Below are 8630 nucleotides of genomic sequence, written 5' to 3' on the forward strand. Positions count from 1 at the left end.
AATTGATTTGTTACTGATACAGAAGTTACAGCAACGGCATTGCATTATTGCTACAATGAACAATGTTGCTGCTCTCACGAATGTAGTGCATGAACTGCTCTGATAAAAAAAGGCTCTTACTAATTAAGGTCCCCTAATCGATTATTGTGACAAAGTAAATGATTGAACAAATGAATAAAGGAGGCTACTTTCAGAAAATGACGAGTAGCGCATAGACGCCCATAACTAATTTCTTAAAGGAGCCGTGTTTCTCGATGTTTCTAAACACGCCTATAGCATCAGTGACCTGTTTGGCTACCGTCTAAGCTTATTTCCTTCAGCGTGGTAAAATAAACGATAGCGACAGCTGAAACACGTCGAGAGTTCTTCCGCGCTAATACCAACCAGCTCTTGTCGTCGCTCCCTCGTTCAAGGCACGGGCGCATACCTACCCCGCTCCCTATTTTAACGATGCCCAAGCCGAGATAACAAAACCAAGGAAGACATCAGCCGGTAATGACAAAGGACCTGCCGGGCCACTCGGTGCAAACAAGAATGAGCCCAGGATTCGGGGAGCCGGTCGAGAGTTATTGCTTGTCGATCGAAGAGGGGGAAGGAACCGCGTTCCTTTGTGAACGCGCCAGGAACGCCGTCAAAACCGGTGAGAAACTGCTCCGGCCTGCGCACGTGCGGAGACGCTCTGTCATGACCCCCCCTCTACCCGCTCACCTTCCAACATCTCCCTCGGCCTCAAACAAATAGCCGCTGCTCGGCGCCAAGCTTGAATCCCTTTCCCGGGCAGGAGTTGTTTCGCGGCGCACTCTAGATATGACCAAGAAAAGCTGCAGGGGCCTCGGTTAGAGACAGCAAAGGAAAACAGTCGGGAAACGGAAACGGGAGGCAAGCGCAATAAGACAGCCCGGAGGCTACAAATGAGCCGCGGACTCCAGAGAGCCTGCCCAGTTGCGAAACGGCGTGGATCTGAAAACAATGCGTTATATACTCTGCGCTGTGATTACCTGGAGGAGGGGGGGCCGGGGGTGGAGACGCACGTGCCTGCGGAGGAAGAAGCGAAATGCGAAAGGCCAGGAGATGGGCCGGCAGTCAGCGAGATCAAGCGCAGTAATCACAAATGTGAGGGAGAATGATTCCTTATTTCAAGTTTTCCCGACTGCGCTAGCCTTTTCTACTCGTTTTTTTTTCGTAACGATTCGCGGATCTTCGAGCGTTCTGAATCTTCTTCAGGTCACGGCGGTTCTTGGGAACATAACCGGTGTCTGCATGCTGGAAGCACTTTCCCATAACGCCCACGGTACTCTAACAAGACCACTGAGTTATTTTTGTGTGGAAAAGACTTGCTTTGTATTGTTTGTATGAGTAAGCTCAACTGTACTCCTGCATAGGTTGGCCAAGGTATAGAAAGGAGGAATAAATATTTTTGTGTGCGCTTCGTGGTACTTCCGAGATACATATTCCGTGCTTAAGCCGGCCGAAACGAAACGTGAATAAAATTTCTGTCATACTCAGTTGGAGGGAAAACACACTACATGTATATAAGAAAATAGACACCGCACATGGTTTGGTTTTATGAGGTTTACGTCCCAAAGTGATTCAGGCTAAGAGGGACGCTCCGGATAATTTCGAGGGAGGGCTTCGGAAGGGAGGGCTCCGGATAATTTCGAGGGAGGGCTTCGGAAGGGAGGGCTCCGGATAATTTCGAGGGAGGGCTTCGGAAGGGAGGGCTCCGGATAATTTCGACCTCCTGGGGTTCTTTAACGTGAGGCATTTCAGCGGCTAAAAAAGACACGTACGAAGGTAGAGGAGACAGGACGAACGCCGTGTCTTTTTTAGCCTCCAGAATGTGTCAGAATTCTAGTAGCAACCGACTAGTCCAGCTTACTACGCTTAATGACATACTTTCTTTAGTGTGCACCGACATCGCACACTACGCGGGCTTCTAGCATTTCGCCTCCGTCGAAATGCGCCCGCCGTAGGTGGTTGAACCCACGTCTTACTGGTCAGTAGGCGAGCACCACAACCACTGAGACACCGCATTGGCGGTTGACGCCAGATATATTTGAGACTATTTTCCCACTGTGAATAACTAGTAGACCTGCTGCAATTATTTAAACATATAGGTGTGCCACCCATCGCCCCTGTACAGATGCTGGCGTATTTAGTAAAATAATTCTGAAGTTTCTAATACGACCTTAGGTTCTGAATATTTACCTTGTCATTTTAGTTTCTTTCAACCTCAGTGTACGTATTCATATTGAAGCGGGTAGACGACGACGACAATGAGCGATGGCACGAGTGGGAGGAGTGGGAGGTGCCGCTCGCAGCTGTTCTTTTCTATCTGTAAATGTATTCTTTCTCACAACAATATTTCTAGGCTTTATATCACAATAAGTTACCATCCAAGCAAAAGAGGGAAGCTCTTGGTTTGCGGCACACGATGAACCGCAGTCACCCCGAGTAAACCAGAGTATCCAAGACCGCAGGAGAACGCGAAAAGATAAAGAAAACCCGGCAGTAAATGCGCACGCATATCATTGGCGACGCCGGCAGCGCTTGAGCTCTCCCCTTTTCCTCTGTCGGTGAGCGGAAGCGTAAACAAAGGCCTCAGGGCTCGAGCACGGGGACTCTCTACCGCGCACGACATGTGACGTGCGCGCAGTCACGCCGAAGCCCTCGCGTTGCGGGCCGGCAACGTGGCGAGGCTCGCAAGCGCACGCGCACGCACACACAACACTGCACATGCGCGAGCACACCACTGCCGCCGCCAGCCTGTTTGTTTGTTTTGTCCGGGCTCAACGCGCATTCGCGAACTTTGATAAATGCACCGTGTTCCCCTCGACGCGCGATACGGGACAGAAACGGCCAGGGCGGCGCTGGAGCTCCGTTCCGTTATGTATGAGATAGGCGGTCTGCGCACCGTATGCCGAACGTCGCAGCGTCCCAGCCAACGGGCTGCGACGCCACATATCTTTCTTGGTGAGGAACAAATTCCTCGGACGCCGCAGCAACTTCCCCGCGCCACGAGGCAGCTTCGAGAGCCGCGTCGCGCGCTTGCAAGGGAAACACGGGCGTTCAATAAATCGCCGTCGTGTACGTTCAGATATGCGCCGCAGTGTCCCGCTTCTCTTTGCGTCTTCTCCTCAGTCCCCCCCCCCCCCCCCCCCCCCCCCCCCCCCCCCCCCCCCCCCCCCCCCCATGCTCCCCAAGCCGAACGGAAAACGAAGAGTGTTTCCTTTACTCCGACATGAAGACACTGCGTGTCGAGGGAATGACTATACTTTCAGTTCTCGCCGCTTGGCTCGGGAGTGGTCTAGCCTGCCTATGCTCTAAAGTATTATCATTGCTTTTGATTGTATGCTTTGTTTTTTCCTCGCCATTCTCATCATTCTCCTCATCCTCATACAAAGGCACTCCCGGATACAGGAAGCGAGGCGCGTTCGCCTTATACCTCACACATTTCATACAGCACACCGTATACCGGGCGAACAAACGACTAGCGGTGGTGCTTCGTCTTTGAAGGAAAACCGTCGTGTACGAGGTTTTTCGTGTTTGAAGAGAGACTGGATACACTGAAAAATCTTCGCTTCGTATCCGCGCGCAGTGATCTCGCTGGGGCCCTTGCCGGTTCTTTGCCTCTGCTCGATGGGTGGCTGCCTTTGTTTCCATTCGATTTGAAGCGGGATTCACGCGTTCAGATTAGTCGCCTCTCTAGAGCTTTTCTCAACGTACTTGTTTTTAAGGTTTGAATTTTTGGGCCATCGCTATTTCTCACACGAGAAGGAGACGACTCTGGCCGGTTCTTCTTCCTAACGTGATTCGTGTTTACGCAGCCTGGTTGCTCAGGGATTTCCAGGACGCTGGATTTCAATCCGGGAGTCTCGTGCGCTTCCAAAACAGTTATCCGGTTCGAGTCTGGGTTTGAAACATTCGGTTTTGGGTTTCTCTTCTACGCCCCTTTTGGTTTTGTTCGCAATTTCAGCTCGAAGGCACGCCCGCTGAATTTGAACTTGGATTTCACGCTCAGCTCGTAAATTTCTCGTGGATTTTCACGCGGATTGAAAGCCTGCGGCTCACGCGGGGATTATGTCTTACTCTCGAATTCATTTTGAAGGTGGGCAGGCAGTCTTCAAACGAAAACTTGAGATGAAAGTTCAAAGTGTGCAGTTGAATTTCTTTCCAGAGCCCCAGCCTCACTGCCATCTTTGAGAATAGCCATCACGGGGCTGCTCTAAGATAGCAAAGTTTGCTTGCGATATAGCCCACCTCCCATCACTTGATACTACGCATCTCGCAGCTGGGATTGCGGTGAACGTGTCCATGTACGTTTTTGTACGGACGTGCCGTCCCGTATTTTTTTAAAGCGGTTTTCTTTATTTTTACTTACTACCGTTCAAAGCAAACGAAGCAGCCTTAGGGTATCTATAACAAAACTTTGTGCTGGGCTAGTTGGTAGGACATGGTTGAAACTTGGTTCAGCGCAAAAGACGTGTGTGTCGTTTTCTTTCTCTGTGTTCGTCTTTTGCGCTGAACCAAGTTTCAATCAGGGTATCTACTCTACCTAGAAACGCGCTCGATTATTGCTTGCGTGCTTAGGTACTGGAGGAACATCTCCGTGCGTTCAATGTAATCATGTTATGCATTGTTTTTCTTCAAAGCGCAATCATCCGCAAGGCTGAAATATATTACATCCCTTCCTTCCCCTTTTCTTTCATTACGTCATCTCTAGCCATCTGGATTATAAGCATATCGCTTCATTTCACTAAATTCGCTTTCTCGCATTTCGCTTCAGTTCACTAAGATCGTTCTTCAGATATACTTCTGGTACTGCTTTTTTTCTAAATTTCGTATCTTGTGTTATTCTGTTCAGCTGACTACTGTATTAGAAATTCTACCGAAGATTTCCGACAGCAAAGCTGATTAGTTCTTGGGGAAATTAGGCCTTTACAACGGCCGCATGGATGACTTATATAGTTAAACGCCACCCTTGAGAATGACTAATGCCGTAGACACCTCGACTGTACTATTTATATTATAATCACGTTAGAGGCGAGCAGGCATGTCATAAGACACTAATGAGAGGTCGTCAAATTGGACAAGACGAGTTTGCAATCTCCGGTTTAGAAAGTTACGAAACTTGTTCAACGTTGGCAAGAATAGTGCTTTCTATTCCTAAGGTGGTACCTCTGTAATGGCCTAGGAAATATACGAAAGTGTGACTGTTCCTCATGCGTTTGGCTGTATGACTGTGAACTGCAGTGGCGTCAAGTGTCAAGTGCGATACATTTTACATTTAAGCGATCGTGGTTTATGAAGTGCTGTTACTCGCACTAATAGTGTCGCTTTTTTTTTTTTTACCATTTCAGATATCCAGACTCCCGCTGATGCAGATCCAGGCAAGAAGATCTCGACCAGGCCTTGTCTACACGTCACCCATTATGCAAAAACAAAAAAAGTCGATATTTTTAACGGTGCACAGAGAGTAGCCTGTGTGTGTGCGTGTTTTCATTTTGCAGGAAATAGCAGTGATTAGTTTGCATCGTCTTTTTGTTTCAGCTAGTCTATTTCTTTACTCCGCTTTCATCTCCTCCACCCAAAGAAGAACGTGTAAAGGCCTTTCATTAGCTTTGGTTGTTTGCAGAATATAAATAAACTGGAGTGGTTTACAGATACGTTGGATCATGCTTCGCCATACGTCCGTGTATGGACTTTTGGCACTCTAAGTTTGTGGGATACCGGATTTAAGAAAAATCCGAATGTTAGCCTGGCTTCAGCTGGCAGTCAGAGACCGAACTTTCTAGTCTGCAGTTCCATATCCGGAGCGCGGTGTGCACGGGTCAGTTCCAAAAAGTTCACTTCGAACTCGCGGGAAATTCGTACTTTCCACTGTCACTGCATCCTCCGAACTTTTGATGCCGATATCACATTTAATCAGCATGCTTGGTCATCTGGTAACTTTTGTGGCGGTTCCAGAGCGACAATAATTGGTCGCCATCGTGCCTGGGCAGTATAATGATATTGTTGGCCAACTTTCGCTCGTGCCAGGAGGTGTGAGTGTAGTCATCAGGCATTGCAAAAAGAATAAAAGCTGGCTTAGAACATGTGCACTCTGTGCCCCGCAGTATATACAGCTCATTTGCGCAGGGCACATTAAATCATTAGTGCATCTTTGCAGCGTACACAAGTTTGTAAAAAGGCGCACGCAGAGATGGTTTTGTGAAGTATGTTTTCGATCAGTAGATGTGACGCTGTAATTTGATAACTTCGCTGAAAAAAAAAACCCTGTATGGTTTTGTGAAGTATGTTTTCGATCAGTAGATGTGACGCTGTAATTTGATAACTTCGCTGAAAAAAAAAACCCTGTATGCCAACATGAAACATAGAATTAACATGAAGAATGTCGCCCAATCGGCTGCAAGGTGGTTGAGAATTTCTAGGTTAACGATGACCCCAACCTTTTTCCTTGGGCGCAAACTACCATTTATATTTACACTCTCTATTTAGGAGCAATTTTTGTAGATGAATTGTGGACGTGTAGAGGCTAAGCATTCTATAATTACGAAAATAATAGTGCGTCTTTAATTACATCTCACAACAAGCCGAATTTAAGTTGCTGAAGTAATTCCTTAATTAAATCGCGTAGTGAAGCTGTCAAAAGCAGCTTTTACTATGGGCATCATGCCATAATGTAATGCACAATGGCAAATAAATATGATTATTCTTGTTACAAAATTAACTGTACAACGAAATTTCTAGGCTTCCTTTTGAGCTTGAAACGAGGCACCTAAGAACAAGTAAAACCAGGACAACTAGGAGAGCGGTAAGGAATAACGCTGCAAACGTAAGTACTACATACGTGAGAGCAGATTACGGTAGCGATGAAATTTTGGCGGCAAGCCTGAATTTTCTTGAAGTTCAGAACAATTAGAACAACACTCCAGGAGCGTAAAACGTCCAGGAAAGAAGTATGGACAACGAACTGAGTGAAAGACAATTGCGGGCATCACCGAACACGTGTTCAGTGAGACGCAGTTGTTCTGCTTCAATTGGCTTTCAAAATTCACGCCTTTGCATCCCGTTTCCAGCAATGTGATTTTTTCTGCGAGCTCTGCGGCACTTTTGGCGTACATTTCTTGTTGCGTATGCTGAGAGATGGAAATATAATAAAGCAACTCAAAAATACCTTCCGCAACTAAAGGCACATCTCTTTGTTAACAAAATTGGCGCGGTCATAAACTTGGATCTTCAGACGCAGTCCGAAGACCACCCAAACCAAACCTGTCGACCTTGCGATGTGTCGAAACTAGATATCTCCAAATATGCCGCCAAATCTGTTACGAACAAGCTTTGTGAAAAGTTTGGAGCCCAGGGGGTTTTCTTTTGAGCCACGCTGTGTCGTTCTTATTGGATCTTTAGCGCTCCAAATTTCCTGCACATAAGAAGATTTCTAGTGCTGCCTCCTGCAATAGGTAGGACTTCTATGAATGCTACTGGAGTCCCAATATGAAGCTTAGAAGTGAATCCCCTGGGCTCTAAACTTTTGACAAAGACTGTACGTGTGCACTAGAGCAAGAAGCACCACAGCACGCAACGTAAGATGCCGGAGAGGTGGATGACCCTCCGCGTCTTCCCCCATGCGCTCTTCTCCATACTCCTGTGCACCCATGCGTAGCTTACTTCTGCCTTTTTCTCACTCGAGGAGATCCCTTTCTATTGCGCAAGCATCAATCAGACGCATCTGCTCGAGCGAGAACGTATCACCGGGGGCCTGACTATCCGGCGGGCCGGCTTGCGACGTCCACCCTCTTCACGTGAAGCGCGCCCGTCGACTCAAACTGTGAGTCACGCGACGTCGTCCACCCTCTAGGCTGAGGAGAACGCCCAAGCTGTCCTCCGCCGAAGCACGACGGAGGGACGTCGACCGCGGGGCTGCGACACGCGAGCCCCCGCCGCAAGTCACTCAAGCTTAGCGGCGGACGCCGAGCCGCCTCCACCCACTCTGTCGCGTTCGATGCGAGCGATACTAGACGCGGCAAATTAATAAGCAGGAGAGCACGAAAACGGCTACGCCGCTTCGAACGATCCACATGGCAGCGATTTATTTTCGGCGTTCAGTGAACGCTGTCGTTCAAGTCTCGTATGAAAGTGGGCGTTGTTTGCTTTAGATGTTGTTAAGCTCCAAGAAACAAATTAAGCGTTTAAATTGATCAGGTTTGGTTTATGGGGTGTAACGTCGCAAAGCGACTCAGGCTCTTAGGGACGCCGTAGTGAAGGGCTCCGGGAATTTTGGCCACCTGGGGTTCTTTAACGGGCACTGACAACCCACTATCGAATCAATAAATTTCTTGAGTGAGAGAAGTAACTAATTAAATAATATTGAAGGAAATGAGCATTGGAAATAAGGAAATAATATATAATATAGGAACGAAATAATATTGAAGGAACTGTAGGAGAGTAAGAGAGAGAGCAAGCTTCATTATAAACGGAACATGGCTGTATGTTGCATTACATTAACTGCATCTGCATCATCGGTCAACATCTATGGGAGGGCGGCGGGGAACAAAAACATATGGCGCTCCTGTTTAGCCATGTGCAGAGAAAAAAAAAATTTAGGGGGAACTTTGGCTCTCCAAAGT

The 8630-nt window shown here is 47.7% G+C and overlaps 1 protein-coding gene across 1 annotated transcript in view; it reads left to right on the plus strand.

Annotated features, from left to right (window-relative positions):
* The window catches only part of LOC149342511 (uncharacterized), a 134515-nt gene extending 128851 nt beyond the window's left edge, over positions 1-5664 (plus strand). The window contains exon 4 of the mRNA XM_089544900.1: positions 5361-5664. The gene's annotated coding sequence lies outside the window, so the exon portion shown is untranslated. The remainder of the gene's footprint in view (positions 1-5360) is intronic.
* Positions 5665-8630: the final 2966 nt, after the last annotated feature.

Source organism: Amblyomma mixtum, chromosome 5 (assembly GCF_055824585.1).
Source record: "Amblyomma mixtum isolate Tamu chromosome 5, ASM5582458v1, whole genome shotgun sequence".
NCBI classification, from domain to species: Eukaryota; Metazoa; Arthropoda; class Arachnida; order Ixodida; family Ixodidae; genus Amblyomma; species Amblyomma mixtum.